The sequence below is a fragment of the Chiloscyllium plagiosum genome, chromosome 36 (genome assembly GCF_004010195.1).
Source record: "Chiloscyllium plagiosum isolate BGI_BamShark_2017 chromosome 36, ASM401019v2, whole genome shotgun sequence".
In the NCBI taxonomy this organism is placed as follows: Eukaryota; Metazoa; Chordata; class Chondrichthyes; order Orectolobiformes; family Hemiscylliidae; genus Chiloscyllium; species Chiloscyllium plagiosum.
This window is the reverse complement of record NC_057745.1, coordinates 21,067,882-21,086,780: the sequence shown is the minus strand read 5'-3', so window position 1 is coordinate 21,086,780 and position 18,899 is coordinate 21,067,882. Positions and strand designations below refer to the sequence as shown.

General features: G+C 42.4%; 1 protein-coding gene across 5 annotated transcripts in view; it reads left to right on the top strand.

Annotated features, from left to right (window-relative positions):
• Positions 1 to 18,899, top strand: part of LOC122541034 (protein unc-13 homolog C) — a 358,819-nt gene that overhangs the window by 221,456 nt on the left and 118,464 nt on the right. The gene's annotated exons all lie outside the window — the stretch shown is intronic.

Genomic DNA, 18,899 nt, shown 5'->3' with positions numbered 1-18,899 from the left:
TCAAAATCCTGGAATTCCCTCCCTAAGGGCATTATGGGTCAACCCACAGCAAAAGAACTGCAGCAGCCCTTAAACCGCTCACCGCTCCCTTCTCGAGGGCAGCTAGGCTAACCAGCCAGTGATGCCCATTTTCTGTGACTGAATGAAGCAAAAGCTTCCTCAGACTCTGGTGATGTCAGAGGTGACTTGCAAATGTGATACCCTTATTCAATAATGGACATTAAAGAGAAGTGCAGGACCTATAGGCTGGGCAGTTTAACTTCAATGGGAGGGAAGCTTCCAGAAGCAATACAGGGAAAAACCTCATATTCCACAAACACATTTGAGTTAATCAAGGAAAGTCGACATCTGTTTAGAGCTGTGGACACATCTTGTCTGACTAACTTGCAAGAGCTTTTTAGAAAGGTAACAGAGAGGGTTGATGAGGGGAACGTTGATGTCACGTATGTGGACTTTGCAAAGGCATCTGATACGCTCTCACACAACAGACATCTGAGTAAAAAGGTATAGATGGTGGATTAAAAGGGACAGTAATGACATTGTTAAGATATTGACGAAACAGTAAGATAGAGAGTTTGGAATGCTGTCTCGGGTGGCGGGGTCAGTGCAGTATTTCCTGGCGTTTCTAGATATTAATCAATGACTTGGACCTTGATGGACAGGGGTCAGTTTGTGAAGGTTATGGGGCTCGGAAGCATTGTGAACTGTGAGGAGGCAGATAAGTAGCAGGTGAAATCAATGCACCATAGTATTAGGGGTTCATTAGGGAGGAAGAGAACAGAGACAACATACAATAAAGGTACAGTTCTAACAGGGATGCAGGAGCAGAGGGACCTGGGAAAATTGCTGGGATAGGCTAACAGAGCACTTAATAAAGCGCACAGTATTCTCGACTTTATTAATAGTTGCATTAATTACAAGAGCAAGGAGCTAATTTTAATTGTTAATAAAACATTCTTTCTGTCTCATCTTGTGTATTGTGTCCAGTATTGGTTGCCAAAATTTTGGGATGTAGTGAAAGTACTGGAGAGAGTAAAATGCAGTAAATGATCTCAGGAATAGGTTCAGGGATAAGGAACTTCAGTTTTGCAGATGCATCGAAGATGCTGGGACTATTTTCCTGTGTGAAGAGAAGGTTGAGACGAGGTTTGATAGAATGCTGAAAATCCGGAGGTGTCTAGGCAGAATGAAACTGGCCCACAGGTAGTAGCAAGGACGCCCGACAAGCGTTCGTTAAATGACCATCGGTCACTTGCAGATTAGCTGCTGATTGACTTCTACTGATTGTTCCTGTAATTGTGGAAATGTTTGATCATTTCTAGAGTTCCATACAATTTTGCAATCAACAGGGAGTTATGTGGCACCAACTGATGGGATTATACCCTGACTTCAAGGATTCTGAAAAAACTAGTTGCTCTCAGACATGAGTACAGTCTTGTTGCCTTAGAAACTGAGTAAAGGGGACACTGATGAGGGAGGAGGCCTCAAAGCAAGTTCCTGCCCTGGATGTTCAGGGAACGATGCTCCTAACTGAACAGATATCTGATCAGTCAGGGTGTCCTTACTGAGATTCCTCACAGCAGGGTGAGATATATCTTGCCAGTGGTTATGGGGGTGATAATGGTGAGGAACCTCAGTTTCCTTGCAGGCTGAAGCTGGAGAAATATGCAACATCTCTCAATACCTTGGTGGTGCTTAGAGATTATATCAAATGTTCTTCCCAATGGTAGCTGAACAGCTCTTGCTAATCAAACGCTTGGTGCTGGGAGGGCTGCAGGCAAATAGTAGTCCAGTCGCAAGCATTGGAAATATGACAGAAGAAACTTGTCTTGGCAGTGATAAATGTCAAGTCATGAGCATATCATGTGCTTCACTGTAGCTAGAGTTATTTTTGCATAATGCAATAGCGGATACTTGATGCAATTGTGCACGTGTAACACCTTTTTGAACTCATTTATGTGATTTGTAGCAAATGACCTTTCTCAGCTGCTTCTTCCATATACCTTTGCTGTTTGCATAAAACTGTTCCGCCTGTATTACTTAGTTTTATGCTCAAGTTCAAAATAATAACCTATTGTTCTAACTTGTCACTGTCAATCACGTGTCTCTTGAGCAATAAGAATCAAAATAATCTTTCTTTTACTGAACAGACCAATTGTGATCCTTGATGTAACAAATTGGCAAACCTGACAAGAGATTAAGTAGTCACGTAAATATCCAATATATGTAAAAATATAACACTTGCTGACTTCTAAAAGACCCAGGCAACATCAGTGACAGTATTGTGGCCAGTATGGAACAGCACACTTTAGAAAGAGCATGATATACTTCGAGGGGGTTTAGAAGAAACTTCCGAGAATGCCTCTAGATTGAGGGGTTACAGTTCTGTGGATGGAATGGACAATCGGGTCCACAGGTCCATCGATAGAAGTGGAAACTGCCAGCTGCTGACCAATGTCCAGTATGTTGATGGGAATTCAATTCAGAAAAATGTTTCCTTTTACTAAGGAGCTACCCAGTCATGTAACTGGTAAAGACATAGTTGGAATATCAGATACCTACTTGAGGGAAAACAAACTTACCTGGGACATGTATTGCAGCATTTGCACTGGTGCAGCAGCTTCCGTAATGGGGAAGGTTAAAGGATTTGTCAGAAAAGTGAAAGAACAAAATCCTGACATTCAGATCACCCATTGCATCTTCCACTGTGACATTCCTGTGGCCAAAACAGTGTCACTGATGTTAGCTACAGTATTCATGCAAGTCACGAATTGAATGAAATCAGGGCGGTTGAAGTCAAATTTGTTTACTATTCTGTGTGCAGAGATGGGAGCCAAGCATCAGAGTTTACTGTTCCACACTGAGGTGTGATGGTTACCCCAGGGGGTAATATCTCTCCCTGTGCTTATGAACTGCCACAAAGAGAGTTACTGTCTGATGATTACTGGGGTGACAGAATAGTTCAGTGGTTAGCACTGCTGCCTCACAGCGCCAGGGACCCGGGTTTGATTCCAACCTCAAGTGAGTGTCTGAATGGGATTTACATATTCTCCTTGTGTCTGCAAGGTTTTCCTGCCACAATCCAAAGTTGTGCAGGTTAGGTGGATTGGCCATTCTAAATTGCCCATTATGTTCAGGGATGAAGATTAGCCATGAGATATGCAGGCTTACAGGGATAGGGTAGAAGGCTAGTTGCGATGCTCTGTGGAAAGTTGATGTGGAATCGATGGGCAGAATGGCCTGCATCCACACTGTAGGGATTGTATGATCAGGCAGGAAAAACTGGCTGATATGAAGAAAAACATTCCTCTGCAACATATGGTTAGCAATTTGGAGTGTACTGCTTGATAGGAGGGTCGATGCAGCTTATTGGAAAAGATTCTCAGGGACAAGATCTATACGCACTTCAAAGCAAACTGGTTTATTAGTGTTAGACAGCATAGTTTTTTGTGGGGGAGGTTGTGCCTCACTAACTTGATCCAGTTTTTTGAGGAAGTGGAGAAGATGAATGATGAGGGAGAAGTTGTTGGCGTTACATGGACTTCAATAAAGCCTTTGGCAAGGTCCCTCATGGCAGACTGGTACAAAAAGTGAATTCACATGGAATCAGGGGTGAGCTGACAAGGTGGATACAGAACTGGCTGAGTCATAGGAGACAGGGGTATTGGTGGGAGGATGCTTTAAGGAATGGAGGGCTGTGACTAGTGATGTTCCACAGAGATCAGTGCTGGGACCTCTGCTGTTCGTGATCTACATAAATGATTTGGAGAAAAACATAGCTGGTCTAATTAGTAAGTTTGCGGGCGATCCAAAGTTTGGTAGATTGCGGACAGTGAGGAGGATTGTCAGAGGATACAGCAGGATATAGATCAGTTCAAGGCATGGGCAGAAAAATAGCAAATGGTGTTTAATTCAGACAAATGTGAAGTTATCCATTTTGGAAGGTCAAGTATAGGTGAAAATTATACAGAGAATGGCAAAACCCTTTGGAGTATTGATATGCAGAGGGATCTGGGTGTGCACATTCACAGGTCACTGAAGGCGACTCTGCAGGTAGATAAGGTAGTGAAAAAGGCCTATGGCACGCTTGCCTTCAATGGAACGTGGATTGAGTATAAGCATAGACAAGTTATGCAGCAGCTTTATAGAACTTTAGTCAGGCCACACTTGGAATTCTGCGTGCAGTTTTGGTCACCACACTACCATAAGGATGTGGATGCTTTGGAGAGGGTACAGTAAAAGTTTACCAGCATGTTGCCTGGTATGGGGGATTTTAGCCATGAGAAAAGGTTGGGCAGACTGTAAGTAATCTAAGTAATCTAATCTAAAAAAGACTGGGTTTGTTTTCACTGGAACACAGGAGGTTGAGGGATGATCTGATAGAAGTTTATAGGATTGTGAATGGCATGGACTGAGTGGAAAATATGAGACATTTCCCAGGGTGGAGGGGTCAATTACTAGGAGACATGTATTCAAGGGGCGAGGGGGAAGAGGATGTTTTAAAAGAAATATGTGAGGCAAGGTTTTCACACCAAGGGTGGTGGGTGCCTGGAATGTGTTGCCAGTGGAGGCGGTGGAAGCAGACACATTAACAGTATTCAAAAAGACACATGCACTAGTGTATGAATAGGAAAGGAATAGAGGGATACGGATTCTGTCAGTAAAGGCAGTTTTAGTATGGAGGGCAAAATGTGGTGGTGCAGGCTGGGAGGGCTGAAGGGCCTGTTTCTGTGCTGTATTGTTCTTAGTTTTTAGTAGACATTCCAACCCTACCTGGGACATCACTGAAGTTTCAGAGTCTGCCGAACAGCCTCCTGCTCCCCATACAAAATACAAAAGTCATCCAGAGTCAAATCTGTGACTTTTTCCCAACTTCTTCAGCCATAGACTGCTGGCGAGTAAAAATGTTATTGCATTAACCAACAGAGACACATGCTCCAGTGAACTAATAACATTACTTGTCTGGATAACTTTTGTCACTGAGACATTTAAACCGCTAAACCAGAATTGATTCTCTGTACTTTAGTGCAAATTATTTCAGTGCATTTGGAGAACTTTCTGATTTTGTGTAAGATACATCAGCTGTGGAAAAGGGCTGCTGACACAGCTCAAATGCCTGTAGCTTAAAGGTTCTTCGAGCTGTCATTATTTTTTATAATCTCAAATATTACTTAACCAGCTCCATCATGCTCATGGGTCTGGCTGTTAGTGACAAATAATGATAGGGACTAGAGACCAGGATCTACTAGTGAATCCTTCCAAGAAAGGTCTTCTCTTCTCAGAGCTTTAAAGGGTCCAGTGACAGTCACAATAACAGCCTGGGAAGAGGCATTACATCTGAGACCAGTCGGTGCTCTCAACCAGTATCCTGAAGAATGCTCTTCTATCAACAATATCAATCAGGGTAGTGACAGGGACAGGAAAGTGTAGTGAATTTTCCCTTTGTAACCTTTGGGATTTTTCTTATCAGCCCAGTCTATGCCCTGATTAGGATGGACCGAGCTGACCCACACCAGTAGTTGAAATGGATCCCATCTTGATTTCTACAACTCAGCTACATAATGTGTGAATAGTATCAATTCACATAACACACCGGGTAAACAAGCTCAGAATCTAGAAATATTAACTTTTTAAAAAATTTTAGACAATTATGCTAATTTCTCATATCTTTGGACCACAACACCATCATCTTGTTGAGTGAGGTCATTGGTAACTATTGAAAGGAAAGAATTCCATGAATGTTCTTTGATGGGATGTTCTGATGTGTTTTGACACTTTTTAAGTCGGTTATTTTTATTCCAGTTAGAAATTTTACAGTGCAACTGTGATTCTGTTGCAATTGGGACACGTTAGCTGCAGGTTTCTCATTGGACAACTGTATTAAATGAGCTTGTCTCATAGTAGTTTCTGGGGTGTTCCTTAAAGTCAATATTTTGGGTGATTTCAAGCACCCAGAGTGCCATGTCATGGAAGATGACTTGTTGGCATGTGACTGGGGTCCTCTTGCAACAGCTAAGAGAGGAAGAAACACACATCAGTTTCTCAGCAGACCTGAAACATTTTCAAGGTTGTCAATATTTTTTTGACACTGCATAGGAAGTTACCATGCTAACGGATCTGGCCCTGTTTGGGATAGGGCCACCAGAGCTTGCAAAGAAATGCATGGAATATTGGTGACAGGAGTTGACAATGACAAAATTGAACAGCCCAATTAGGAGGTGAGCAGAGTTAAAATAATCTGACCCAGGTTTATCTCGCTCACTGATGGGATGTGGCTGTCAGATGGGAGCCAGCATTTATTGCCTGTCCCTAGTTATGGAGGTGCCAATGTTGGACTGGGGTGGACAAGGTCAAAAGTCACATGACACCAGGTTATCGTCCATCAGGTTTATTTGAATTCACAAGCATTTGGAACGCTGACCTTCGTCAGCTGACGAAGGAGCATCGCTCCGAACGCTTGTGATTTCAAATAAACCTGTTGGACTGTAACCTAGTGTTGTGTGACATCTGACTCTGTCCCTAATGGCCCTTCGGAAGATGGTGCTGAGCTGCCTTCTTGAACCGCTGCAACCCATATGCTGTGAGTTGACCCACATTATTGTCCAGCAAGAAATTCCAGGACTTTAATTCAGCAAGCATGAAGGAACAGCGAGATATTTTCAAGTCAGGATGGTAAGTGGCTTGGAGGGGAACTTGAAGGTGCTGGTGTTCCCATGTATCTACTGCCCTTGTCCTTCTGGATGGTAGTGATTGGGGGTTTGGAAGATGCTGTCTGAGGATCATTGGTGAATTTCTGCAATGCATATTGTGCATAGTATACACTGGTGCTCCTGAGTCTCGTTGGTGGAGGAGGGAGTGGATATTTGTGGATGTGGTGACAATCAAGCGGGCTGCTTTGTCCTGATGGTGTCACGCTTCTTGAGTGTTTTTGCACCTGCATTCATCCTGGAAAGTGAGGAGTTTTCCATCACACTTGTGCCTTCTGGATAGTGGACAGGTTTTTGGGAGTCAGGAGGGGAGGTACTCACCACAGTATTCTTAGCTTCTGACCTTTGTAGCCACTGCGTTTATGTGGCAAGTCCATTGGAGTTTCTGGTCAACAGTGACTCTTAGAATGTTGATAAAAGCAGATGCATTGATGGTAATACCATTGAATGTCAAGGGATAATGGGTGGATTGTCTCTTATTGGAGATGAGAGTCGAGAGTGTGGTGTTGGAAAAGCACAGCAGGTCAGGTAGCATCCGAGGAGCAGGAGAATCGACGTTTTGGACAAAAGCCCTTCATCAGGAATCACTTTCGCCCTCACTTTCATCTTATTGGAGATGGTTATTGCTTGGCATTTGTGTTGTGTATGAACGTTACTTGTCACTTTACAACTCAAGCCTGGATATTGTCTTCAACAACAACAAAGACAGAAGTTCCTGGAAAAGTAATAACCTGCTCAGTAACGCTGGTAGCATCTGTGAAGCGAAATCAGAGTTAATGTTTTGGGTCTGGTGACCCTGGATATTGTTTTGCTGCATTTGAACATTGGCTGCTTCAGTATCTGAGAAGTGGCGAATGGTGCTGAACATTGTGCAATCATCAGCAAGCATTCCCACTTCTGATCTTATGATGAAGGAAAGGTCATTGATGAAGTAGCTGAAGATCATTGAGCTTCGAACAAGACCCTGAGGAATTCCTCCAAAGATGGCCTGCAGCTCAGATGACTCACCTCCAACAATCACAATCATCTTCCTAAGTGCCAGGTATGACTCCAACCAGAGAGATTCCTCCTAATTCCCATTGACTCCCATTTGGCGAGGGCTCCTTGATGTCACACTCAGTCAAATGCAGCCCTGATGTCACGGGCTGACACTCTCACCTCACCTCTGGAATTCAGCTCTTTTGTCCATGTTTGACCCAAGGCTGGTTGAGGTCAGGAGCTGAGTGGCCCTGGCAGAACCCAAACTGGGCATCACTGAGCAGGTTGTTACTGAGCAGGTGCTGCTTGTGATAATACTGTGGCTTTAAGAGATGTATGTTGTCCTTTTTTAAAATAAAAGAGATTAAGTGGAGAGCCATCTGTTCCAAATCAAGAAAGTAAACAGCCCATGAAGCCCTGGATATTTTTATTTAAAATTGGAACAATTGAAGCAGCATGAGTGGCTGGGGTCAAGCTCCCACAGAACCAGGTTATTAGTTTAACTTTTAGTAGCTGTTAGGGTTAGGAAGCTGCTGTAACTCTCCCCGTACTATTGCAAAACACTTCAGTTCTCTCTCTCTCTCTCTCTCTTAGAACAATGTTAATACTGGTTAACATATTTATTATTTTGTTAAGTATTTTGATAGAGTTACAGTTGAGCTGTTTTCTCATTCTTGTTTTGTCTGTATTTTAACTGGTGTATAAGAAGAAAGTGTTTTTTGCTTCATGACTGGTCGTTTCACCAATCAACTTGCACCTGGAACACAATGCTTTACACTCACCTTTTAAAATATGAAAAAGCTAGGCTTAGGCTGTCTTCATAATATATTTTGAGGAAGTTTGGTCTAGTCCATAACATGCTTAACACCTTCCATCTCTTTACTGTGGACTGAAAGTAGACTGATGAGGTGATGATTGATTGGGTTGGATTTGTCCTGCTTTTTGTGTACAGGACATACCTGGGCAATTCTTCACGTCGTTGGATAGATGTCAGTGTTGTAACTGTGCTGGGAAAGGTTGGCTAGGTTGCAGCAAGTTCTGGAGCACAAGCCCTCAATGCTACTGCCAGAATGTTGCCAGGGCGCATAGACTTTGCGGTATCCAGTGCCTCCAGCCGTTTCTTGACATCATGTGGCATCAATTGAATTGGCTGAAGACTGGTAAATTTAATGGAGTCATAGAGATGTACAGCACGGAAACAGACCCTTCAGTCCAATTCATCCGTAGCGACCAGATATCCCAACCCAATCTAGTCCCACCTGCCAGCATCTGTCCCATATCCCTCCAAACCCTTCCTATTCATATACCCATCCAAATGCCTTTTAAATGTTGAAATTGTACCAGCCTCCACCACTTCCTTTGGCAGCTCATTCCATACACGTATCACCCTCTGAGTGTCCCTTATATCTTTCCCCTCTCACCCTAAGCTGTGCCCTCTAGTCCTGGAAAAGACTTTGTCTATTTATCCTAGCCATGCCCCTCATGACTTTATAAACCTTTATAAGGTCACCTCTCAGCCTCCGACGCTCCATGGAGTACAGCCCCAGCCTGGTCAGCCTCTCCCTATAGCTCAAATCCTCCAACCCTGGCATCATCCTTATAAATCTTTTCTGAACCCTTTCAAGTTTTGCAACATCTTTCTGATAGGAACGAGACCAGAATTGTATGCAATATTCCAACAGTGGCCTAACCAATGTCCGAGGAGAAAGTGAGGTCTGCAGATGCTGGAGATCAGAGCTGGAAATGTGTTGCTGGAAAAGCGCAGCAGGTCAGGCAGCATCCAGGGAACAGGAGAATCGACGTTTCGGGAAACGACGTTCCTGAAGAAGGGCTTATGCCCGAAACGTCGAACCTCCAATTTTGGTGTCATCTGCAAACTTACTAACTGCACCTCTTATGCTCACATCCAAATCATTTATGTAAATGACGAAAAGTTAGAGGACTCAGCACCGATCCTTGTGGCACTCCACTGGTCACAAGCCTCCAGTCTGAAAGCCAACCCTCCACCACCACGCTCTGTCTTTGAGCCAGTTCTGTATCCAAGTGGCTAGTTCTCCCTACATTCCATGAGATCTAACCTTGCTAACCAGTCTCCCGTGGGGAACCTTGTTGAATGCCTTACTGAAGTCCATATAGATCATATCCACTGCTCTGCCCTCATCAATCCTCTTTGTTACTTATTCAAAAAACTCAATCAAGTTTGTGAGGCATGATTTCCCATGCACAAAACCATGCTGACTATCCCTAATCAGTCCTTGCTCTTCCAAATACATATAAGTCCTGTCCCTCAGGATTCCCTCCAACAACTTGCCCACCACCGACATTAGGCTCACTGATCTATAGTTCCCTGGCTTGTCCTGACCACCTTTCTTAAACAGCGGCACCACGTAAGCCAACCTCCAGTCTTCCGGCACCTCATCTGTGCTTATCAATGATACAAATACCTCAGTAAGAGGCCCAGCAATCACTTCCCTAGTTTCCCACAGAGTTCTCGGGTACACCTGATCAGGTCCTGGGGATTTATCCACTATTATGCATTTCAAGACATCCAGCACTTCCTCCTCTGTAATATGGACATTTTTCAATATGTCACCATCTATTTCCCTACATTCTAGATCTTTCATGTTAAAAATCGCACAACACCAGGTTATAGTCCAACAGATTTAATTGGAAGCACTAGCTTTCAGAGCGCCGCTCCTTCATCAGGTGTTGTGGATGAAGGAGCAGCACTCCGAAAGCTAGTGTGCTTCCAATTAAATCTGTTGGACTATAACCTGGTGTTATGTGATTTTTAACTTTGTACACCCCAGTCCAACATCGGCATCTCCAAATCATAGATCTTCCATGTCCTTTTCCACAGTAAATACTGATGCAAAATACTTGTTTAGTATCTCCTCCGTCTCCTGCAGCTCCACACAAAGGCTGCCTTGCTGATCTTTGAGGGGCCCTATTCTCTCCCTAGTTACCCTTTTGTCCTTAATGCATTTGTAAAAAATCGTTTGGATTCTCCTTAACTCTATTTGCCAAAGCTATGTCATGTCCCCTCTTTGCCCTTCTGATTCCTCTCTTAAGTATACTCCTCCAGTCTTTATAATGTTCTAAGGATTCAATCAATGTATCCTGTCTATACCTGACATATGCTTCCATCTTTTCTTAACAAAAACCTCAATTTCTTTGGTCATCCAGCATTCCCTATACCTATCAGCCTTTCCTTTCACCGTAACAGGAATATGCTTTCTCTGGACACTCGTTATCTCCTTTCTAAAGGCTTCTCAATTTTCCAGCCGTCCCTTTACCTGCGAACATCTGCGCCCAAACAGCTTTTGAAACTTCTTGCCTAATACCGTCAAAATTGGCCTTCCTCCAATTAGAACTTCAACTTTTAGAACTGGTATGACCTTTTCCATCACTATTTTAAAACTAATAGACTAATGGTCGCTGGCCCAAAAGTGCTCCCCCACTGACACCTCAGTCACCTGCCCTGCCTTATTTTCCCAAGAAATGGTCATGCTGAGGATCTATGGATGGAATTGAGATGGATCGTTCAATCAACACCTCTGGCTGAAGATGGCTGCGAATACTTCAACGTTATCTGTTACATTGATGTGTTAGACCCTTCCATCGTTGAGGATGGGGATATTTGTGAAGCCTCGTCCTCCAGTGAGTTGTTTAATTGCCCACCGCCATTCACAACTAGATGTGGCAGGACTGCTGAGGTTAGATCTGATCCCACATGGCAGATGGTGGAATTTGAATTCAACAATAATCTGGAATTAAGTGTTTAATAATAAATCTTTGCCAATTGTCAGAAACAAACCCATCCGGTTCACTAATGTCCTTTAGGAAAAGTGATCTGCAGTCCTCACCTGAGAGTCCAGATCCACAGCAATATGGCCGACTCTTAATTGCCCTCTGGGCAATTAAAGATGGGCATTAACTGCAAGTCCATCCAGTGAAGGTCACATCCCATGAAGGAATTTTTAAAAATTAAGATTGGATTGCACCCATTTATAGGTTGCATGTTTTGATGAAATGCTGCCGATGACAGCTGAGGTGAAATAATCTGCCTCCATTTACTGAGCTAGTCTCGTGGCCTCACAACACTGGAATCATGTGAGCTCCAGGCATGCACCTATCAGGCAAGATCCAGTTTCAGGGTGTGAACAGCACCTGTAAATGGGCAGATGATGTTATCCACCCTATGCGTGTCACCAGTATGGCTGAACCTTGACAGGAACATTGGGCATTCAGTCCATTTGGGGAGAAAGTGAGGTCTGCAGATGCTGGAGATCAAAGTTAGTCCATTTGCCTTCTTTCCTTCCGAATCTTTCAAATTGTTTGTCAATCAGCAGCTGTGTGGTTATCTCTTTTCGGGTACTGAAAATTAAAGCTTAATGTGCACTCCCATCACGAGCTGAGAGCTAATGAAGAACTATTCCAAGTGCTCAGTGCCGCTCAAGTGAGTCCTTTCAGATAAGCCTTCCACAGAAAACAGACAGATACCTCGTAATTCCCAGAATTAATGCTGCAATGACTAACCATCACACTGCAGAATTCACTCATACTCTTGAGGCTACTGTTGTGTTAATTCAGAGAAAAGACGATTTGGCTGATGACCAATAGTGATGTTCACTTATTAAAATGTTTAGTTGGTTGTCCACTAATTATTTTTCATTGGAACGGTGCTTTATTTCTTTTTCAGGGGAAAAACTATGATATTTTGTGTTTAAAGGCCCTTGTGAATGAATTAATCTCTGTGGTTGTCACAGAAGATGTCTAAGCCAAATTGTTTATAAAGTTTAAAATCACAGCAGCCATTAAATATAAAAACTGGGCATGCATCTAAATAAAAGGGTGAAGTAATTAATGAGCAGATTGGCAGGCAGTGGGGTGAGTTATCTCAGCAGTGAGGGCACAATACTCCGCCACACTTCAAACAAAAACTGGGAAAATTCCAGCAGTAGCTTCTATATTGAATACTCTATTATAAACCTACATGGTTACAGTAGCAGTCACTTGCTGTGCAACATTCACTTCAACTACTGATCCCACTGGGTTGAATGCTAGGGTCTCAACCATTCCAAATATATATGAATAATTTGGATGAAGGAATTGATCATATAATATTGATGCAAATGTTGGGAGGAAAGCAAGTTTTGGGGAGCTCTCAAAGGTTCTGAAAAGTGCTATAACTGGGCTTTGAGGTTTGGCAGATGGAGTAATGGCATATAATGTAAAAATATGTCGGGTGGCAACTACTTTCCAAATTGGTGGGCAGTTTTAAGCAAAAATCCTGGAACTCCTCCTAGCTTTACTATGCATGTCCCTCAACCTTTAAAAAGTACATGGGTGAGCACTTGAAATGTTATAACATCCAAGACTATGGGTCATGTGTTGTAAAGTGGGATTAGTGTAGATAGGTCAGTGTAGACTTGATGGGCTCAATGGCCTTTTCTGTGCTATATGACTCTCAATCAACATGCTAACAGCTTCTCAAGAGTGATTCAGGATGAGCAATAAATATTGGCCTAGCCAGAAATGCCCATATCCCATGAAGAAATAAAGAATAGTATCATTTAGAAAGAGAGAAACTACAGGGTTCAGCACTCAAGTAACTTGACCACCACCTTGGACGAAATTGGCCTGTTTGTCAGCATCCATTTGCTTAAATTTCATGGGGTCATGGAGTCATACAGCATTGAAACAGACTCTTCAGTTGAACTCGTCCATGCCGACCAGGTATGCTAAACTGAAATAATCCCATTTGCCGGCATTTGGCCCTTTTCCCTCTAAACCTTTCCTATTCATGTACCCATCCAAAAGTATTTTAAATATTGTAATTGTGCCTGACTTTACCACTTCCTCTGGCAGTTCATTTCATACGCATACCACCCTCTGAGTGAAAAAGTTGCTCCTCAGGTCCCTGTCAAATCTTTACCTCTCACCTTAAACCTTTGTCCTCTAGATTTGGACTCCCTTTTGCTGGGAAAAGGCATTGGCTATTCTCCTTATCTATGCCATTTATGATTTTGTAAACCTCTGTAAGTGGCTGCATCTACAGGAAACAGTCTCAGTAAATCTGTTGAGTGTTCTTCAGCAGCCCCTCCCAAATGCATGGTTTCATGGGAAAGAGCAACATCAGTATGGAAACACACTCACTTTCAAGATCTACACCATGCTGCTGTGTAATACTGACCTATTATCATTACCAGGATAAGATTCTGGAAGGTTCTAAGTAATGCTAGCACATCTTCACCCTGCGAGTTCTCATGGTTCACGGGCAGGTCCAGTCAGCAGTCTGGCCGAGTCATAGAGATATACAGCATGAAAGCAGACCCTTTGGTCCAACACGTCCATGCTGACCAGATATCCTAAATTAATCTAGTCCCATTTGCCAGCATTTGGCCCATATCCTCTTAACCCTTCCTATTCATATAACTACCCAGATGCCTTTTAAATGGACTGCTGGGTGGAACCCGGGATCAGAGGCGCTGGGTGGGAGGGAGCAGCAAACGGCCGTTTTCAAGGTGGGCAGCAGCGAGGGGTGTTGGGGGGGGGGGCGGCGGGTGAAAAAAAAATACAGTTAAGAAGGAATACAGTGTGTTAGGTTTCATTCGTAGAGGGATTGAGTTCCGGAGCTGCAATATCATGCTGCAACTATACAAAACGCTGGTGTGGCCAAACTTGGAATATTGTGTACAGTTCTGGTTGCCATATGTCTGGAAGGATGTGGAAACATTGGAAAACATGCAGGATGTTGCCTGGTCTGGAGGGAAGTTCTTATGAGGAAAGGCTGAGAGACTTGGGTCTGTTCTCATTGGAAAGAAGAAGGCTAAGGGGGGACTTGATAGAGACATACAAGATAATCAGAGGATTAGGTAGGGTAGACAGTGAAAGTCTTTTTCGTAGGATGATGACATCAGCTTGTACGAGGGGGCATAACTGCAAATTGAGGGGTGATAGATTTAAGACAGATGTCTGAGGCAGGTTCTTTACTCAGAGAGGGGTAAGGGCATAGAATGCCCTACCTACCAATGTAGTTAACTCAGCCACATTAGGGAGATTTAAACAATCCTTGAATAAGCACGTGGATGATGATGGGATAGTGTAGGGGGACGAGCTGAGAATAGTTCACAGTTCGGTGCAACATTAAGGGCCGAAGGGCCTGTTCTGCGCTGTATTGTTCTATGCTGTATGTTCTATGGTCTAAATGTTGCAATTGTACCAGCCTCCACCACTTCCTCTGGCAGCTCATTCCATACACGCACCACCCTCTGTGTGAAAAAGTTGTCCCTTAGGTCCCTTTTAAATTTTTCCCCTCTTGCCTTAAACCTATGATGTCTAGTTTTGGACACCTGTACCTGAGGGAAAAGACTTTGGCTGTTCACCCTAGCCATGCTCCTCATGATTTTATTAACCTTCGAAAATGTCACCCCTCAGCCTCCGATGCTCCAGGGAAAATAACCTCAGCCTATTCAGCCCCTCTCTATTACTTAAACCCTGGCAAATAACCTTGTAAATCTTTTCTGAACACTGTCAAGTTTCTCAACATCCTTCCTATAACAAGGAGATCAGAAATGCATGCAGTATTCCAGAAGTGGCCAAACCAATGTTCCATACAGCTGCAACAGACCTCCCAACTGCCTACACTGCCCAGATTTCAAGAATAGATTTTTAATGTTACAGTATCATTTCCTTGACCTTGTATCCATTTTGTATACTGCAGACAGGAAGCAACTTATTTTTAAGGCACAATAACTTAATGTTTTGTATTAGTTAAAATTTAGATCCTTGAGTTTGGAATGACAAATTAATGTTTCATGCAGTCTTCCCAGAGAGAATCTCACTATAAAATGATTCTAACGCTCAAACAAGGAGAAAATCTTGACCAAAATCTGAATGAAAACTTTGAGAGAGAGAGGATGCAGTAATCTCCCAATGTATAACTCTCTTATCTTAATCAGGACACTTTGGTGTGAAATTTTCCCTCAGTGTCGATGTGACAGATGGTGCACAAATATTTAACAGCTATTAAAAGTAAATGGACAGAATTCAAGCTCATTGAGCACCAGTAACCACAAGATGCAAATTTCTCAATGCCCTTTTTTTACCCCAGTTCTGTTGGTAAAGTCTGAATAATTTATGTGTTGCCGGGTGTCTGCTTGTAATTAAACCTGATTCAGGAGGTAGAATTACTCATGAAAGACATTTCAACATTGTTATCTGTTATTAAATCAAAGGATTTACTATGGCACGATGAAGAAAAAAATCACGGCATTGTCTTAACATGTAAATAGTTCATTACACATTAGTTCTGCCTCACAAACAGCACAGATAAACATCAACACAAAAACAAACTACTGTGGATGCTGGAACTGTAAACTAAAAACAAAGTGCTGGAGAAAACAGCAGGTCTGGCATCATCTGTGGAAAAACAGAATTAACGTTTCAAATCAAATATGACTCTTCTTAGCAGCCAGTTCCAAAGAAGAATCATAATGGACTTGAAATGTTAACTCCCCCTCTCTCTCTCTCTCCACAGACAAACTGCATATCGTCCAATGGCAGGATGTGTTCCACAGCTGGAGGCAGATATAACAGAAATGTATTCTGAGCCCACATCAAGGAAATGAATTTATAGATTTTGTAACTAAAAGTGACCAGCATTAACATAGATTGGGTCAAATCAGCCATGGCCAACAGTTATAATGGCCTTTCTGATGTTCAGGGGTTGTGGTGTTCAGCGTCAATAAGTTTCTTTAACAGAAGCTCAATCTGAATCGATATTGGGAGTTTTACATCTGCAAAATAGTTCAGTATTGAAATAAGCAAAACAAGGGGGCACCACAGTCACTCAGTGGTTAGCACTGCTGCCTCACAGCACCCAGGTTCGATTCCATTGTCAGGCGACTGCCTGTGTGGAGTTTGCACATTCTGCTGTCTGCGCGTGGCTTTCCTCTAGTCTCCTCCCACAGGTGGCTAGGTGGGTTAGCAATGGGAAATATGTGGTTACAGGGATAGGGTAGGGAGTAGGTCTGGGGCTGGGATGCTCTTCAGAGGGTCCGTGTGAATGCGATGGGCTGAATAGCCTGCTTCCACACTGTTGGAATTCAATGATTGTAAAATGATGATAATTCGGGATTCGGCCTTAAGCATCTGATTTTATACTGAATTGTATAACTGGTCATTATCAACAGCAAAGCTGATTATGAGTTGTACTGTCTTCATAAGTGTTCTGTGATGTACCAGAAATTAGAGGAACACCATTGCTCATCAATTAACCAACACCAATGTGTCTCCTAACAGCTTGTTCCCCAGTAGTTCATTTGTCAGAAGCTCTTATGTCAAGGCCCCATGTTATTACTCATAGTTTATTTACAACAGTTTTAATCAGCATTGCTGAATTTGAGGGAGAATAATTAATAGGCGTCAAACAACTATTCCCCTTCACTTCACATAATCAGAAAAAAAAGTCTAAGTAACTTCATTTTTAGTTAGCCTCATGAATCTTTGGAGTGTAGAACTTGAGTGACTGCGACAAAGTTCCCACTAATTAAGGACTCGGTAAAAGATACAATATGAATTGAAATCTTTACAGCACATAAGCTCCCAATTGGCTTCACAAAGCAAATATTTATCATTCATATGGAGGGTTTGGTCTCAATAAATCAGTGTAAATAAATTTAAATTGATTGTCAATGCTGCATATTTATTTGCCCTAAAATAAAGAGAATTAAATTATGTTAATGGACAATTGATTACTCACTTTGACCTTACTATTGGTTTGAGATGAAAGAATTGGAAACCACAAGATATCAATTACAGTGATATTCCACTGCTTTGGTGAATGACCAAATTTGGAGAAAGACAGCACCAGTTTAGAAAATATTTTTATTTATTACAAATTGAAGATATTAACAATTATTGAATGAGGATGAATTTCGTGAGGTTTTCTATTGGGATCTTTTTTCTGTGAAAGCTCCAAAGTTTCACTACAATTTTTGATTCCTTTTTAAACCATGAGATAATCAAGAGAAGAGCTGAATTATTTTTCTTTAGCTGTGACATGGAACTGAAAAGTGTCACTTGAGTTCTGCAATCTTAACAAGTAGTAATTCATTTTTGTTTAATATGTTCATTTCATTAAGAATGCAGTTCATTAATGCATATTAACCAAGCACAACAATGTGTTGGGTGCGCCGAAAATGATTAGCAAGATTGACATCTCTTCCATCTAGGATTGATGGCAGTACAGCTTCCAAACTTTGACGAAGTCATGTACGAAGCTTCTATTGATGGAAAGCCAAAATCTTCCAAACGTTCCACACATGAATGTGTCCCTTGTCAGTGATATCTGCTGACGCCTTGTTTGCAGGACTAACATGTACTTTGATGCTTCCGACACCACCTCCAGTCTGTTCTGATATAACGCGATAGTTCCGTTCCCTTGCGATCCTGCGTTATAAGAAAATTGCGTAATAGTGGCACCATTTAAGCCAATGGGACCAGAATCACGTAGGTAAGGGCATTTCACATTCTACAAGTAGTGGTCCAAATTCTTCATTATAGCCAATTGGCAATAAGGAAATGCGTGTTATGGCAAAACCGACTGTATTGTAGTTGTGGTGAACATCTCCCAGTGACATGAACATCCACTGAATAAAAAAAATTATAAGACAACATAGATGATAGAAGTCCACTTTAGCTCATCACACACAACAAATAGCCTCCATAATAATGCTCTCCTTTTGAACTTTATCTGTTAGTTGTTCAGGGAATATGGCATGGCCACCATTTATTGCCCGTTGTTAATTGCCTTAGAGGAGACAGTGGTGAGTGGACCGCTGCAGTCTGCGTGGTAAGGGCACTTCTCAGTGTAGTTAGGAGAGGAAATCCAGGATTCCGACCCAGCAACAATGAAAGAAAGATAATATATTCCCAAGTCAGGATGGTGTAAGCTTCAGAGCAGAGTTTGCAAGCCAGATAAACATACTTTGAAGTTAAAACCGAAACAATTACAGATGCTGTAAATCAGAAATCCAAAACCAAAAGTTGCTGGAGAAACTCAACATGTTTGGCAGCATATGTGGAGAGAAATCAGCGTTAATGTTTCAGGTCAAGTGAACCGTCCTCCAATCTTGAAGGGTAACTCAACCCGAAACTCTGATTTCTCTCCATATATATTGTCAGACCTACTGAACTTTTCCAGCGAAT